We start from the raw sequence: 17,095 nt of genomic DNA on the forward strand, positions 1-17,095 counted from the left end.
AGGAGGGCCTTTTCTTTACTTTTTTTTTTTAATATTTATTTATTTATTCATACAGAACTGGGGTACAGGCCAGAGGCTCAGGGGCAGTGAGAGGAGTCACCAGAGACAGAGTGGGGAGCAGAAAAGGCTGACTGATGAAATACAGTGCGAGGGGAGCAGCGGGCAGGTCAGGAGAGGTCTGCCACGCCATGTCGGTCACCTCCGGGGGGGGGAGCAAACTCATGCTGAAGTGGCTTTAGCTTCTTAGTGCTGCGCCATCAGGGAGGACCCCTTTTCTTTACTTTTTAAAATCTGTTTCTCCCATCTGGTAAGCTCCCTGAATCCTAGAATTTTTATGTGTTTGTTCCCTATTGTGTCCCCAGCCCCTAGAAAAGGCTCTGTTATGCAAAAAGCACTCTAAGTAATGGCTGAAGAAAGGAATGATTCCCCCACATTCCAATTGTTAAGAACAGGATAACGTGACCTGCTGTGAGATCTTCCAGCTTCTCATCTCATCTCCTCATCTCATCTCACGCTCCCCTTGTCTGTCCACAGCTATTTCTTCTGAACCACTTGTCCGCACTTGTTACAGGTGAAAGATTGGTAAATCCTGAGAGGCACTTTCAGCAAGTGCAGCCTGCATTCTTGCTGTTGTCCAAACACAGCACTGGGAGACAGTAACAGAAGGAAGTGGGAGGCTTGCAGGGTTGCAAGAGAACTGGAAACTAGATGGACCTGACTTTGGATTGCCTGATGTCATTCCTGGAGAATGACAGGAGGAAGAGACTTTCCTCAAAGGGCAATTCTGTAGGTGCCAGCAGGATGCTGCTGGGGGCAGGATGGGGGGGGGGTGTCTCCACATCCGCTTTTGCAGGGATGTGGTTCAACCTCCTCAGATTGTGAGGTTTACCTCAAGTTTCAGCCACAGCAACCACAGATCTCGGAAAATGCCCCGAAAACCTAACGAAGAATTGGATTCCTCCTTCTGTATTTAGACTCCAGAAAACAGAGGCTTGACTTCGCAGTCCAAGCTGACAAAGGGTGTGGGAGAAGGAGGAATGGGGAGGCAGGCGTGGCGCCCCACTTGGAATAGGCACAGCTCGGAGTCTGCTTCAGGGGCAGCAGGCGAGGGCCACCTGAGATCTGGGCCTTTGGAAGGATGTTTACACAGGGCACTGTCAAAAGCCACCATTGCTCAGGGTGGAGGGAAGTGGATTCTGAGCCTGCTCTCCAGTTCTCGGGGGATTCCTGAGTCAGGGAACTTCCTTTTTGCTGTGAAACTGCCCACATTAAAGAACCCTCAGGATGGGGTGAATGGGAGTCTGGGATGCGGTGGGGCGTTGACAGTGAAAGTGTGATTAGCTCATTCCTCAAACTCACAAGCTTAGACAACTCTAAGATTTCACTTTAAAAACAAACAGAAACACAGCAGCACCCTCTAAATCTAAATTCTTCTGCCCAGCCCACTGTCCCCACGCCCACTTCAGGGAATTTGCCAGGAGAGCAACAGGCGAAAGTTTCCATCCCTTGAGTCAGCTCTCGTGGGACAGTATTCACACTTTAACATTCAAACCTCAGGAGAAAATTTACGGAGTCACCGAAAGAAATCAGAAAGGAGTTTCTCCAAACGAGCACCAGAGCCCTGACCTGCGGCGTTGGTCTCTCCACTTCGCAGAACGCAGCAATGAGTTCAAAGACCCAAAATGGACCTCAGACGAGGTTTGGTTGATTTTTTAAAAAATGAGGTGACCTTAGGTTACAGCACTGTGTATGATTGAGGGGAACAGTCTCACAACCTCCTCACATGGATGTCACCACCTCACCCCCACTGTCAAAACACCCATAGTTTTTTTCCTAGACCATCAGGCCACTTGGCCCCTTTGTTCCCACACCCTCTTGTTGGGGGGGGGGCGTGCGCGTGTGTGAAGGGGTGTAGTTCCGGGGACAAGTGAACCCCCAAGGGCGAGGTGTCCTTCATTCCTGCCGGGCGCGAGTTTCGGTGGAAACTTTCTCTCCGAGGCTCCTCCTCCTTCACCGTGGCAACCGGGGTGCCTGCACTCGGCGCTGGAGCTGAGCGGGGACGCACCTGCCTGCCCCGCGTCCCCCGGGCGGGGGCGGGGTGGGCGTGGCTTGGCGGCGTTCCCTGGAGCCGGCTCGGCAGGTTGGGCCCCGCCCCTCAGGTTGGGCCCCGCCCTTCAGGTTGGGCCCCGCCCCTCAGGTTGGGCCCCGCCCCGGCTGGGGCCCCGCCCGCGCTCCCGAGGCCACTGGCGGGGAGGGGGGGCGGGGACGAGTCCCGGACCCGCGTTGCTCAGCCACCGGCTGACGCACGGTCGAAAAGTTGCGCTCAGACCGTCTCCCGCCTCCTACTACTTTCTTCACGGGACCCGGCTGTGGAGTTGGAGCCGGACCGAGACCTGCGAGTAGCGACCGACCCGGGGGCGGAGGCGGGTCCTCCTTCCTCAGGTGACCCACGCGGGTCCGCGTCCCCAGGACCGCGACACCAACTTTCGGGGCCGTGGAGAGCTCAAGACTGACGAGTGGCCCACCGCTCGGGGCGGAGGAATCGGGGCCGCCGACAGGTACTTGGCGCGCTGCTCTCAGATTTGCGCTTGAGCATTGGGGGCCGAGGGGGAGCAGATGTGTCCCTCCCCTGCAGCTACCTGGCTGGACCTGAGGAGCGGGTATTGGGGTCAGAGTCCCGCTGGGAAAGTCCCAGACACGATCGCCGCGTTGGGCGGAGGCGAGGCGCGGAGGCGGTGACTCCCCGGGGTGCGGGACTGGGCGTTACTGGGTGACTGACCCCGGGGGAGAGGGAGCCGGCTTCTTTTGAAGGGGAAAGATGTTATTAGGGCTCTTCACCCCTTTGCTTGGCCTGAGAGTCGGGGTCCGAAGAGAGGCACTGGCGAGGACCTGGCGATCTCGGTCTCTTTTCCAAACCTCCACGCTTACACAAGACAGAGTTTGTGCCGCTCTGAGGTTCGGGCACTTTCCTGGCGGTAAGGACTGACTTGCTGGGTGGCTGTTACTCAATTTCTAAAGTTCTCTGTAAGGAAACTGCATTCAAGTGCTGGTTAATATTAACGGTGTGTCTGTCCAGCCCCTCTCACCGCCCCCTTCTCCGATCCCCCCCCAGACCTCCACAAAGCTCCCTTGTTAACCCCACTTGTGGTAGGAAGTGAACTAGCTGCTGCCCTCTTTAAACCCTGTGGGAGTGAGGTGTTTGCTTGGCACCTGTTGTCTTGTTTGTTTGGAACTTTGGGAATCACGTGTGCACGTCTGGTGAATTAGCCCAACTCTGGATCCATCTATCCATTCTTAACAGGTCCAGTTGCTGCAGCTCTACACACATCAGCCAAAACACTTCCCCTGGAGGAAAGGCGCCCATAACAGAGGAGAAAGGGCCCCAGGAGGAGTAGTAAACAATGCCTGCGAATTATTGCTTCCCAATAAATTGCGCCTCACTCCCTAGCTTCTCTGGAAGGGTCCTGCTATCAAACACATCTCATTAGGAAGTCAGCTGCTCTCTGCTAATAGCCACAGCAGCTCTGATGAAATTATGTAGGTCACCGAAAAATAATTCCAATTTAATCACCTTTGTCCTGTTGATTAATGAGAGAAAAGATTTCCTCTCTTTAATGTACCATGCTTGCTTGTCAGGGTCACCGGTCTGACCTCAATTTCACTTGTACACCTGGCACTGGGCAGGATGTTGCCCCTGAAGCCATCCAGACCTAGTGGAGCACAGCCAAAGGCCATGTTTGGGGAACTTCAGTGGTCTTCTCTGGACAGGAATTGAGCAGGAGGTGCAGTCCCTAAACTTACTCTTTAATGTAGTAGAATTGTTGACTTTCAGAACTTTTCAGATAATTAAAGGCTGATTTCCTTCAGCTCCAGTTAATCCCTTTCCATGGAGCTCATAAGAATTGTGTCCATGCCTGGTCTAAAATAAATTAAGCTAGGGTTCCCATTTGTCATTTGACCTATATCTATAGGAGCAGGATTAAGCTATGTGGAGTGTGTAGAAAGGACAAGAGAAACTGAACATCACTGAATTACATTCACAGGAAGGTTTGGAGTGGTCTAATAATTGAGGCCTTACTGCCTATATCACTTCTTTCTTGCTTCTGCATAGACACTATGGGTTCTCTTTGAAGACTAGAATAGAAAGGACTGTTTTATTACACAGTCAGAGTTCTGTGTGATCCCTCCCAAGTTTGGTACAGAACACTTTCTCTGCACTGTTCTTTCTAGCACAATAGGCAGTCAATAGATAATGTCTGCAAATGAATCCGTGCAGACAAGTTATGCAGAAATACAGAGGTAAATATTAGAAGAACCAGGAGTTGCCTGAAGAGTGGCAGTTATATTCTGGTATTACTTAGGAAAATTTGCTAAGGAAGCACCATCCTGCAAATGTAACACAAATTTGCTTTTCGTGAACCCTGCTGGCACACTTGATCTTTAGTCTGTGTACATTTGTCTCACCGAGCAATACTAGGCCCTTTGGAGAGCTGCACTTCAAGCAACTTCCTGAATTTTTATTTTTCCCAGGTAGGGGATAGTGCCTGAGGGTGACCAATACTTCATTTGTAGGGATCTCTTAGTAAAGACAGTAACTGACATGAACATTCTTTATCATGCTTTCACAGGTACCATATTTATGCTTTGCGATTTAGCCGTTTTGTTGTGGGTGTTTAGATTTTGCAGGATGAAAGCAGATGAGGTTCAAAGAAAGTACTGGACTCTTAGGACCATGTTTTTAAGTTTTCACTGTTAGATTTTGTGAAGAGTTTGGGTATGAAATGGGTTATTTTTCATTAACTAAAATTTCAACTTATTGGGGATTAGAACCAGATAAAAATATGTGCACATGTATGTGTATGTGTATATAGTCTTTATATCTTGTAAATCTCCACAGTGTAGTTGTAACCTAGTAGGTTGAATAAGGAACTTTTTGCTAATGTCTAAAATTGAAAATAAATCAGGAAATAGCAAGGAAATATGTGATTTACAAATATGAAAGTGTGTGCCTAAAGAAACATTTAGAAGAGTTGAAAGAGTGTTTTTTGAGAAGTGGACCCCAGGGGTGAGGAGGATCCAGGCAGGATGCCTGCTGTTTCTGGCTGTGTGCCTTATAACTGTAGATGGAATATCTTGTACTGTGAACAAGATAGTGTTCGAGAGACTGTTTAATCCCTGTTCTTTCATTGTGCAGTTGAGGAAGTTGAGATGTGTAGGAGTTTAAGTGTTTTGTCAAGGTCTCAAGGCCACATGACCTTACAGACAAACTTCTCCCAGCACAAGTTCACTCTCTTCCCAGGTAGGTAGAAATTTTCCTTCTGGTTTTTATACCTCAATTACCTTTCCAGGACATTCTTTCTCCTCCTTCCTTCAAATTTGTATGGTGTTTGGATAGGTACGGGACTGTGACTTCCTCATGCTTCGTATTGAAAATGCTTCAAATATCTTTTTTTTCCCCTAAGATTTATTTATTTATATATATAGAAGTAGGTACAGAGCAGAAGTATGGGGGTGAGAGGATTCACCAGAGACAGAGTGGGGAGCAGAACAGGCAGATATACTGAAATACACTGCTGAGGGGAGCAGCGGATGGGTTAGGAGAGGTCTGTTGCACCATGTGTGTCAACTCCCTATCTGGGGATCGAACTTGTGCTGCAGTAGCTGTGGAGAGCTTCATAGTGCTGCGATTTAACCCCGTGGGCCACCAGGGAAGGCCTACTTCAAATATCATTAGAGACTTTAGAATCTGTACTTCTGAGCCCTCCGTGGTGGCGCAATGGGTAAGGATGCAAGACTGCAAGCTGGCTGCAGCTGCTTCAGCCCAAGTTCAATCCACAGCCCCAGAGGTGACCTACATGGCGTGGCAGACCTCTCCTGACGTGCCTGCTGCTCCCCTAAGCAGTATACTTCATCCATCTGTCTGTTCTGCTCCCCACTCTGTCTCTGGAGAATCTTCTCACCACCCCTGCAGCCTGTACCCAAGCTCTGTATGTGTAAATAAATAAGTCTTTAAAAAGAAAAAAAGAATCTGTTCTTTGTTAATTTTGCGATGACCTCTTATGGGAAAGAGGAACACTTAAGCAGTTTGTGTGCAGTTTTGCAGGAATTGACAGTGTCACTCAGTCGAGTTTGACAAATAGTGGAGAAGCTGTTACTACAGGCTAATGCTAAGTAGGCCTTTCAATATCTGGGTATGTTGCTTATTTTGAAGTTTTGAGGGTAAGGATCTAACTGTCTTCCAAAAGAGGAGGAAACATAATATTTTAGAGCTATTGTAGAAAAGTTTTCTTTTTTGATATATAAATTTATTCCTATTCTCTTCTGATTATGTCACTAACATAAGATAAAATTTAATTTTTTTCCTGCTCATACACTTAATAGTATTATTCCACATTCAAACACTAACAAAGGTTATGTTGACAGTTAAGATATATTATAATCTTATATTCTGGAGAAACTGCTATAAATATAAGTTTATGTTTCTGCACCCCCCATTTTTTTCTATTAAAATATATTATTATCCTGATTGTTAATAACAACTGGGGTAATACTAAACAACATTCAACTGGCTTTTGTTGTTAAGGTAATATATCTTGAAAAACGTTTCCATGACCATAAATACAGTGCATCCTGCCTATTGACCCTTACATCATAGGTGATTTAAACAAGTTCCTATAGCTAGAAATTTGGATTATTTCCTGTTTTCTACGTTCAGGGCAGTGCTTTAGAAAATACCCTTTAAAGCCCTCAGGTAAAGTGCAGCACTGCAAGCTGGCCACAGCTGCTTCAGTGCAAGTTCGATCCCTGTGCAGGACACCTCCTCCCACATGGCGCGGCAGACCTCTCCTGACCCGCCCGCTGCTGCCCTCAGCAGTGTACTTCACCAGTCTGCCTCTGATCCCCCTCTGTCTCTGTGACTCCTCTACACATTTAGCTTGTACCCCAGTTCTGTATGAATAAATAAATAAATCTTTAAAAAACAAACACCTTTTAAAGTGCACCTCTGTGCCCTTGTATAAGTGTTTTCTGTAGGAAAGACTTCTGAGTCAGAAGTAAGGCAACATTAAGCCTTCCTTGGTTAGGGCCTCTCCATTCCAAGTTGTGCTTTATCTTTCCTCTTTCTGAATGTATAAGGTGGACGATTGCTCCTACATGACCAGAAACTGAGACAAGGGGTCAGAGAGGCAAGACTCAGAGTTTCTAGGGGGGCTCACCTCATTTCCTCACATTTCAGGTTCTTTTGATTTTATGTCTCCCCCAAGAGAAGATAGTAATTGATAACAGCTATAAAAATATTCTGCAGTGTTGGGTGAACTGCTAATTAGTTTTTATGGAGCATAGGTGTTTTTTTTTTTTTTTTACTTTTCCTGACGAATGTTATTCTAGGACATGCCATTAAGGAGGCCCTTGGAGTCAGACTTGGGTGGGTTTTGCACAAGGATCAGGCATTCTGGCTTCTGTTCTGCCTGGTCAGAGCTTACCTCTGTGAGGTGCTCTGGTTGTGGGTCAGCTTTAACATCTTCAAGCTTGTAGAAAGTGCCAGGAACTAATTTCAGTCTTCTGAAAAATATGAAATAAGATAGTTTGGCAAAATTTTATGACTCAGACTCATTGAAACAGGAACATTTCAGGAATTCCTTTGGCAAAGTTTTTGTTAACCTTCTTAAAGAGTTGATTAATACTTTCACTGAGTCCAAGGCCTGTTCATAACCATTCACTTAGAGGATTATTTTTCATTCCTTAAAATGAGTATCTCACTTTTTTTTGTTTATATAATTTACTTGGAGCATATTCATTTTATTTGGAGACCATTCTCCAAGAATGGAGAAAACCATTTTTCGTTGTAATAGAATGAATATAGAAATACATGAAGTAGAAATACATTTGCATATTTACATTATGTCTCTAGATACACATATACACGTAGGCTCAATACATGTATACCTATGTATAATATACTCAAATAATTTAAGTTATATTTTAAATCTTTTGGAGGTTATTTATCATGAATATTTTGTGAACCCTAAAAATAAAAATGATGTCTGTTTATATTTATTTTATTAGGGAAAAAGTTTTTTGATATTTTTCTTTTTTTGAGTTTATTTTATTTTATTTTTTCTTATATTAGTTTATTTTTACATAATTCTGTGCCTTTTTCCATCTCGGTTGTAATCCTCATGGGCTTCCCATCACCAAATCACCCGTGTGCCATCACCATAGTCCAGTGCATTTCCCTCCTCCCGCTGTTTTTTGATATTTTTCATATGAAAAATTTTCTTAATGAAATAAGAATTCCTTGTAACACAGGAAACTAGTTTGTATATGATCATAGTTTGATCTTTTTGTGGGTGAATGCAACATTTTTAATGTATTATTCTTGATTGTTGCCTGTTCTCTAACATAAAACTGTGTTTTTCATAAGTTGCATATTTTTAAATCTCCTATTTGTGTATATTATAAAATATTTGCACTTTTGCAAGCTGTCATCATATGAAATATCTGATGACAGGACTTTTCATTTACTTTGATTTGCTGTATGAAACATCAGGCAACCTGGTGTATACTACAAGTTGTGTTTACACCTGAATGTTAATGCTAATTTTGTATAAGCGGATTGAGTTTGATCTTCTCTGAATACCCTCCTTGTCCTTCTTCACTGTGTTGCTATTTAGGACCCTGCTATCTTCCTTGACAAGTAGACCTTGGAGTTGCTACGGATGATAAGATCACCTTGTACTTGTGTTTAGGTGTTTGGGACTGGTTGTGTTGCCTCCTAAAAAGCTCTATCAGCAATCTTTCCCCTAAAGTAATCCTTCCTCTTGGTCATGTATAGGGATAGTTTGTCATTAAGGCGTGGTCATTCCTTCACAGTGAATCACAAAACGAGTTGGTTTGATGAGTCCTGACTCAGCCAGGCCGACTCAACCTGCTGTCCACTGAGCTTCTGTTGGTATAGGTGTGCTGGGAGCAAACTCTTAACTTGACCCTCTTCCCGGAGTTCTGTGTTCTTCTTGCTGACCTTTGGAATCCTAGACTTCCCTCTCTAATTCCTGCTGGCTCATTCTGCATTGGATCCTGACATTAAATTAAACTACAAGATACCAAGAGTAACTCTACATCTAAATTACCTTGCAGAGTACAGTATGCTGAATAGAACCCTAGACATGTTTGTTGTTGAATATCTGCCTCTTATTAGGACATGGTCATGTATCTTACTTTTTTTTTTTAAAGATTTATTTATTTGTTCATACAGAACTGGGGTACAGGCCAGAATAGAACCCTAGACATGTTTGTTGTTGAATATATGCCTCTTATTAGGACATGGTCATGTATCTTACTTTTTTTTTTTTAAAGATTTATTTATTTGTTCAAACAAGAACTGGGGAACAGGCCAGAGATGAGGAAGGATGAGAGGATTCACCAGAGACAGAGTGGAGGACAGAACAGACAGAGTGAAATACACTGCTGAGGGGAGCAGCGGACAGGTCAGGAGAGGTCTGCCACGCCATGTGGTCACCTCCGGGGCAAGCGGGAATCGAACTCATGCGGAAGCAGCTTTAGATTCTCAGTGCTGTGCTTTAGCCCGCTGCGCCACCAGGGAGGGCCATATCTTACTTTTTAATCTTCTTTCTGTTGCCAGTTTTTCTTCCTATAATCCACTTTCATGCCATGATCAGCTTTGCTCATGTCACTGATCATGGAACATGTTGCCTATTGGGTAATCACTTGACTCAAGGGGTGCTGGGTAATTTTATGTCAACTTATGAAGTTACAGGGTGCTCAGGTATTTGTTTAAATACTATTCTGGGTGTGTCTGGGGGGATGTTTCTAGATGAGATTTACTGATAAGTAAAACAGAGTGTCTTTCCCATGGTGGATGGACCCCGTTTAGTCTGTTGAAAAACTAAATTGAACAAAAACACTGAATAAGCTAGAATTTTCTGTTGGCCTGACTGCCTCTGAGCTAGGACATCAATCTTCTGCCTTTGGATGTGAACTATACTATCTAGTCTCCTTGTTCTCCAACTCACTGACTACAGATCTTGTGACTTCTCAGCCTCCTTAACTGCATGTGCCAGTTCCTTTTAATAATGCTCTCTGTGTGTCCTTGTATTGCTCTTATATTGGTTTTGTTTCTCTGAAGAAACCTGACTAATACTTCAGGCATCTATGATCTGGTGCCATGTGCAAATTCTCTGTTCTGGCATGCTCAACCATGCCGACCTATTCCTTATTCTTGAGATCAATCTCTTTTATTTTTCTCCATCTCTGCTGGAACCAGTCCTTTCCTTCCTAATTATTTCAGTGACATACATAGGTCCCAGATCAGGACCTATGTCTCCCATTAAGCCTTTCTTACCTGCCTTTTTCCTGTAGCAGTTTCTGAAATATGAAATTTTAGGAACTTAGTTATTTGCTGCCTTGTACTGTTACTTTTATAATTTGCCAGTTTTTCTTCCTAGAATCCATTTTCATGCCATGATCAGCATTGCTCATGTCACTGATTATGGAACATGTTGCCTTTTGGGTAATGATTTGACTCAAGAGGTGGTGGATAATTTTTTTTATAACAGTTTATTTTTACATATTTTTGTGCATTTTTCCATCTCAGTTGCAATCCCCTTGGGTTTCCCATCACCAAATCACCCATGTGCCATCACCGTAGTCCAGTGCATTTCCCTCCCCTGCACTGTTTTTGATCCCATTCCCCACTTCACTCCCACAAAATGTCTCTGGTACGTAGCTGTTCATCATTATCATTACTTTCTCGCCTGTTTCATTATATTCCTGCTATGAGAGAAACCATCCAGTATTTTTCCTTTTCTTTCTGGCTTATTTCACTGAGCATGATCTTTTCCAGCTCCATCCATGTTGCTGCAAAAGGCATGTGTTTATTTATTTATTTTTTGGTTGCTGAGTAATATTCCATTGTGTATATGTACCTACCACATCTTCTTAATCCAGTCATCCATGCTGCTGGATAATTTTATATATCAACTTGACTAGGTCACAGGGTGGCCCAGTATAATTTATAAGCTATCAATAGATTATAAACTCCTTGACCACCCAGACCAAACTCTACACTTCTAAATCCTCCACTGTTCTTGGTGTTATCATTTGCTTGGTGAGTGACCCTTGAATGTTTATTGATTTTTGGGGCAGTTTTTAGTGAAGTAACTCTGTTTTCAGATGTAAGGTTTATAAGGTTTCCTTATAAATTAACATCTTTTTATACAATATTGTGTTTCCCACCTGTCACTATAAACAAGCCCTGTTACTTGATTAACCCATTCATACCCCCTTCCTTTCTGGTAACCCTTGTTTTATTCTCAGTAGTCTTAAGGGTTTGTTTTTCTTTTGTTCATTTGTTTTGCTTATTACATAAACAAACACATTTTAGTGAAGTCACATGGTATTTGTCTTTCAAGCACTAAGCTCTACCTAGGGAAGGGAGGGCAGATGTGGGGCGTGGGCTCCACAAACCCCCATCTTGAGCCCATGGAAGAAATGTCTCATTTAATCCCCACAGGACCCAGAACTATTCATCAGCAAAGTGCTCGAGGGAGAGTCTCACAGTTGTGTGGAGTTGTTACTAGAAATGAAATTTATATATCATCCTTGACCTAAAGCCAACTTTCCTAAAAAAAAAAACGAGTCCTATTTAAAGTTCTGTTGGCCGTCCATTCCTCTGCGGTGCTGGTTTGCCGCTCTTCTGCTCCCGCCTATTTTGCTTTTGTCTAATCATTCTCTGCCTCTGGCTACGTCTCTCATATCCTTTCCTGTAAATAGCTGCGTAGCACATTTGTGCTAATAATTTTGAACAAGGTTGAAGGAAAAGAAATAGGGAGAGTGAGCTGTGTGTTCCTAGATGGCTTGGATTTGTCAAATTTTAGGGAAATTTTACCCAGGCACCTAGACTTACTCATCTTTATTGCAGTCGAATGTAGTTTTTGAATACCGGCATTGGAAATCCGACCTCATTGTGTTCTTTGATGCAGCCTTCAAGCTCAGAATGTTGAAGCCTCCATGCTCTGCGTCCTCCTAACCTCGTGCTCCAGCACTTATCTTCCACGATACAGCTTTTCTTATTTATTATATGTCACTGTTTAGCGACTGTGTCTCCAGATGGTGAGACTAATGTGCCATGAAAGGCAGAGCTCTTTGGCTACACTAGTTTGGCGCTCTTTTTGTCATCTATCCCAAGGCGTGGCACTGCTCAACATTCTCTGCGTAGTTGTGAGTTCAAGGGGAGTTTGCTGACCTGGAGCTTCACCCCCATTACCTGTTTGGCTGAGTTTTTTTCTGTTTTATCCTCTGGGATCTCTCTTTTCTCTAGACCTACTTAGTGCTTTCAAACCATGCAACACACGTTCCTTAGGTCTTTGCCTTTGTAATAGCCACATCATCAAGAGAAGTAATTTACAGCCTCTTGGCAGTTCACGGTTTATTAGCACTTTCACATACGTGCCCTCAGTTGAGGGACTCTTGGCGTCTGGGAGGAGAAAATCTTCTCCAGGGTCTGTCCTTCACTAGACTGTGCAAGTGATCAAAATCTTGTCCCACAGGATACAACTGTTCATTATCTTCCCCTTGGCTGTCCTGTGGCCAAATTCTGTATGGTGACTGTGCCTCTTTGACGGCATCTTCTGGCTTTATAGAAACAGTCAAGATATTCTCCAAGAAAGTAATGAGAAAGGAAAGAAAGGGAAAGGAAGGATCACCACCAACATACATTCATGGGCCACTTTTCAATGGAAGGTGCTTGGCCCAATGCAGCAGCTGTTGTCTCAAAGTGCGTTGGGGAGCAGGAGCCCTGGTAGTCCTGTCCAGCAGCACCTGGAAGCGCACGCATGAAGTAGGGAATTTAACCTGAAGGATGCAGATCATGAGCGATGAGAGCTGGTGACTTACAGGTCCTCTGCAGCAAATTGCTATTACTGTCCTCTGGCCTCTCACCTTGCTGAGCTTCCTTCAGGCCTCCTGCTCTTGCCTCCAAGCCAGGGGAGTGCTCAATACCTATTAGTGTTTAATGATGGCACAGGAATATTCCTCTGAGCAATTGGAGAGCAGTAGGCGTGTCACACAGTGACAGGTGCTCACAAATCTCTTTCTGCTGTTTTGAAATATCACTGCCAAGGGAGTTGTGTACAACTTGTTCTGACAGAATGGTCTTAAATATTCATTCCTTTTACCTATTACTTTAAGAGAAATGCCAGCATTTAGTCTTCAGACTGCCAGTAGCAATTTTGGCAAAATTGTATTATAACTTTTTCATGATACTTGTTTTCATATAGCTCATTTATTTATGCATGAATGAATCAATGTTAGTATCTTTAATGATGGAGGAACATGCTCTTTGAGATTAGTGGAAAGTGAGTTTAAGTGGAGTTCTTTGATCATTTATACTCTCTAGTAGGTTAATTAGCAAACATGTATTGTGGGGGGTTGGGGGAGTGTGACCTAGTGGAAAGAGGGTTGCAGTTTGGATGCAGATCTAGTTCAAGTCCCTGTTCTACCATGCCACAAATGGGTGACATTGACAAGTCACTTTTCTTTCATTAACCTTAGTTTTTGCATCCTTACGTCATTGTTAAGGAGCTAATGATGCCTACCCAGGGAGTCTCTGAGGGGTACATAAGCTCACACATGTGAAGTGCCAAATAGGGATGTAAATGTAATACTCAGTTCATGGAAACGTTATTTACTGAAGCTCTGGGGCTGTTTTCAAAAGGGTGACGTATTTGACACACAGAAGTTGGGGCAGTATATGATGTAGTATTATTTGTACAGAAAGTAGGGATAAGAAACCAGGAAAGCGGATGGATGGCACCACGGTCATGGTCTTCAGGAATCATGGTGGGCTTCTCTAGAATTTCTTTGGTTATAGGTTGTAGAAGTTTGATCTGTGTAGAAAGGTTTTAGCTCACATTGCCAAAGTGTGGAATAAGCGAGGTGGGTCTCGGGGAAACCAAACCTGAAAGCTCGTTTCCCACCAACTCCCCATTTACTGCCCTTGTGTCACTTGCTGGCCTGGCTGCCTGGGAACCAAGGATCACACAGAAAGAGGGCCAGGCCTTCTTCCCTTAGTTCATATTTCAAAATCCCAGGAATAGCTCTGGTTGGCCTTTTGATGGTGATATCCCTGTTGTGTGGCCAGGGACACAGATTGGCAGGTAATTGGCAATCTCCTCTAGAAGCACATGGTAAGGGTGGGGAAGAGGAACAGTTTCTGAAAAGAATTGTACCATTGTCAGAAGAAAGAAGGGATCCTAGACAGGAGCAGGAGGTGTGTTTACCCACCCCCGGAGTGAGAGGCGAGCTCACTGTAGGAGAGAGGCAGGTGTGTCTGCTCCCCTCAGATAGGATATGTGAGATTTGCTTTAAACGATTTAGCAAAGGCGTCAAGGAGAGGAAAGGGGGGATTATAATCAGCTCGGTTGTGACTGGTTAGGAAGTTTTTACCCCAAGTGATGGTAGCTCATTGTACTGTTCTCTCTACTTGTGTGTTGAAAATTTTCATAATAAAAAGTAAAAACAAAACAAAAAAATCAAAAAGGCAAATTTACACACCAAGATCCCTTAGTAATCAACTCCTCTCACAATCTGGAAAAAAAGCTATACTACCTTCTGATGACTGTAAACTTCAATTTTTTTCTGTTCGTAAAAATTACATGAGACTTTTTATAACCTGGTTAACCCTTCAAGCTTTCACCATATTTTTAGCATACTTTGGGTGTGCCTCCAGAAACTGGATTCCAGTTCCCTTGGAATTGAGAAGCTGTTAGAGGTAGGAGACTGGAGGCTTAGACAACTTCTTTTTCTCCTTACTAAAATATAAAATATTAGTGCGTGAGGCTGAGGCATGGTTAACATTGCAGACTCAAGTACACAGTTACTTAGCATGATGACATCTTTGTCAAGCAGAAGAAATGATGGAAGGGTCAACATGTTTATCACAGGGTTCGCTTCTCAGCTGTGTCCTAATGTCATTATAAAATGTACAGGCAGAACGGCCTCTTGCCACATAGCAGATACTCCCCGGCATGGGTCAGTTGCAGTGATTATTTTTCCACAAATTCCTCTATAGGTCATCTACAGGGTTAAAAGGCTTGTGATTTGAACTTCTAAAATCAAACTGCTTTATTATCTTTTTCCTTAAAAGTGAAAAAATAATGAGATGTTCTTCATGATTTCTTCTCCCCAGCCCTGTGTTGTAAAGATTCCAAGGTATACATTAAAAATCACCCACACGAGGCAAGCACAACTTTTCCCAAAGAGCTATTGTGGTATATTAGAAGTATAATTTTTTCTTAAAGTAACACTATATGCTAAATTCAGGCTTAGGTATAGTGTTATAAATGATAATGGCTATCATGACAGTGTCCTATAAACTATTCAAGTTACTTCATTGCTACTGTGGTACTTAAAAATTTTTTTAAGGCAGAAAAAATTCATATGTAGACTCTCCAAATAATGCCTGAGTTGTAATTTAAATTGCCCAAAACAGCATGTTTAAAATTATATTTATTTAGCCTTTAGAAGTCAGTTTATTGACAGACTGTGGTTTTTATATTCTTTCCTCACTGATTTTCATATTGAATTTATTTCCTTCCAAGTTAGAAGCTACTTTTTGTATGGGTGTTAGAAACTCTAGTTGCTAATCTCAAAATTAGACTATCTTTTTTTAGCTCATGGAAGTAGAATTTAGCTAGTACATTTGTTGTTGATATGTGAGACTGCTAAACTCCAGCTCCCTCTTTTATGTTTGTTCTGAGCTGTGTTAATGTGGTCTGTATACATCAGATACAAAAACATGTGACAAAATAGACTTTTTGTGTGTATGTGTTCATGTAATCATGGTGATGTTTTGAATTTATTACATTACTCTGACACTGTAATCCAGTTTATTTTTTCTTTTTTGGATAATCTGGACTAAAGATAGTTTATTGTAGTAATATAGATATAAAAACAACTTTTCCATATGAGTAAAGTCATTGGTGGAAGAATACATTTAAATCCTCCAAGACTCATGGGAAGTTTAGTTGCTTATTAAAGAGTTTATTTTAAAACTTGGTCATGGTTATTAAATTCCACAGCTATTCCAACCTTTTAGAGTTGTAACATCACTTGATTTATGTATCTTGTAATAAAGGAGAAATGATGTATAGAAAAAATAAAGCTGGTTTATATTTCACTTGATATAGTATCATGAATATCTGTTCAGCATTTTTTAGTGTATGCTTTTTTGCAGGGAAGAAATATTTACTCAGTAATATTTTTAAGATACAGCTTCTTTTATTATCCAGGTATGGCACAATTTTTCAGGGACACACATTTTCACATAAAATGAGATACTGCTTTATTTATTTTTTTTTTTTATAATTTTTTTTTAAAGATTTATTTATTTATTCATACAGAACTGGGGTACAGGCCAGAGGCTCAGGGGCGGTGAGAGGCTTCACCAGAGACAGAGTGGGGAGCAGAACAGGCAGATTGACGAAGTACGCTGCTGAGGGGAGCAGCGGGCAGGAGAGGTCTGGCTCGCCATGTGGTCTCCTCCGGGGCAGGCGGGAATCGAACTCATGCGGAAGTGGCTTCAGATTCTCAGTGCTGCGCTTTAACCCGCTGCGCCACCAGGGAGGGCCCTGCTTTATTTTTTTAATTGAGGTGACATTGGTTTACAACATTGTATGTGATTTAAGGACATAGGTTCACAACTGTCCCGATGTATGTCACTACACCACACCCACCACTTAGCAAGCATGGTCCTGTACCCTGGACCTTCAGGTCTCTGCCCTCGTTGACACCCTCCCCCACCTTCCCAGTACTCTATATTCTATGGTCGTATTTCTAGGGCTTGTTTGGTTTTGTTTTGTCAGTTCCTTTGTTTTGCTTTTTCATATTCCACATGAATGGACTGATCCATGACCTGTCTTCCACCTCTGATTTATTTCACTTACCATAATCTCCGGTGTTGTCACAAGTGACAAGAAATCATCTCTTTTTATAGGTGAATAGTGGTTGATTGTGTGTATATGGACCATGTCTTCTTAGTCCACACCTCTGTTTGGATACCTTGGGTTGACCCTGTAAC

This window comes from Condylura cristata, unplaced genomic scaffold (genome assembly GCF_000260355.1).
Source record: "Condylura cristata isolate star-nosed mole 26May11 unplaced genomic scaffold, ConCri1.0 scaffold00018, whole genome shotgun sequence".
In the NCBI taxonomy this organism is placed as follows: Eukaryota; Metazoa; Chordata; class Mammalia; order Eulipotyphla; family Talpidae; genus Condylura; species Condylura cristata.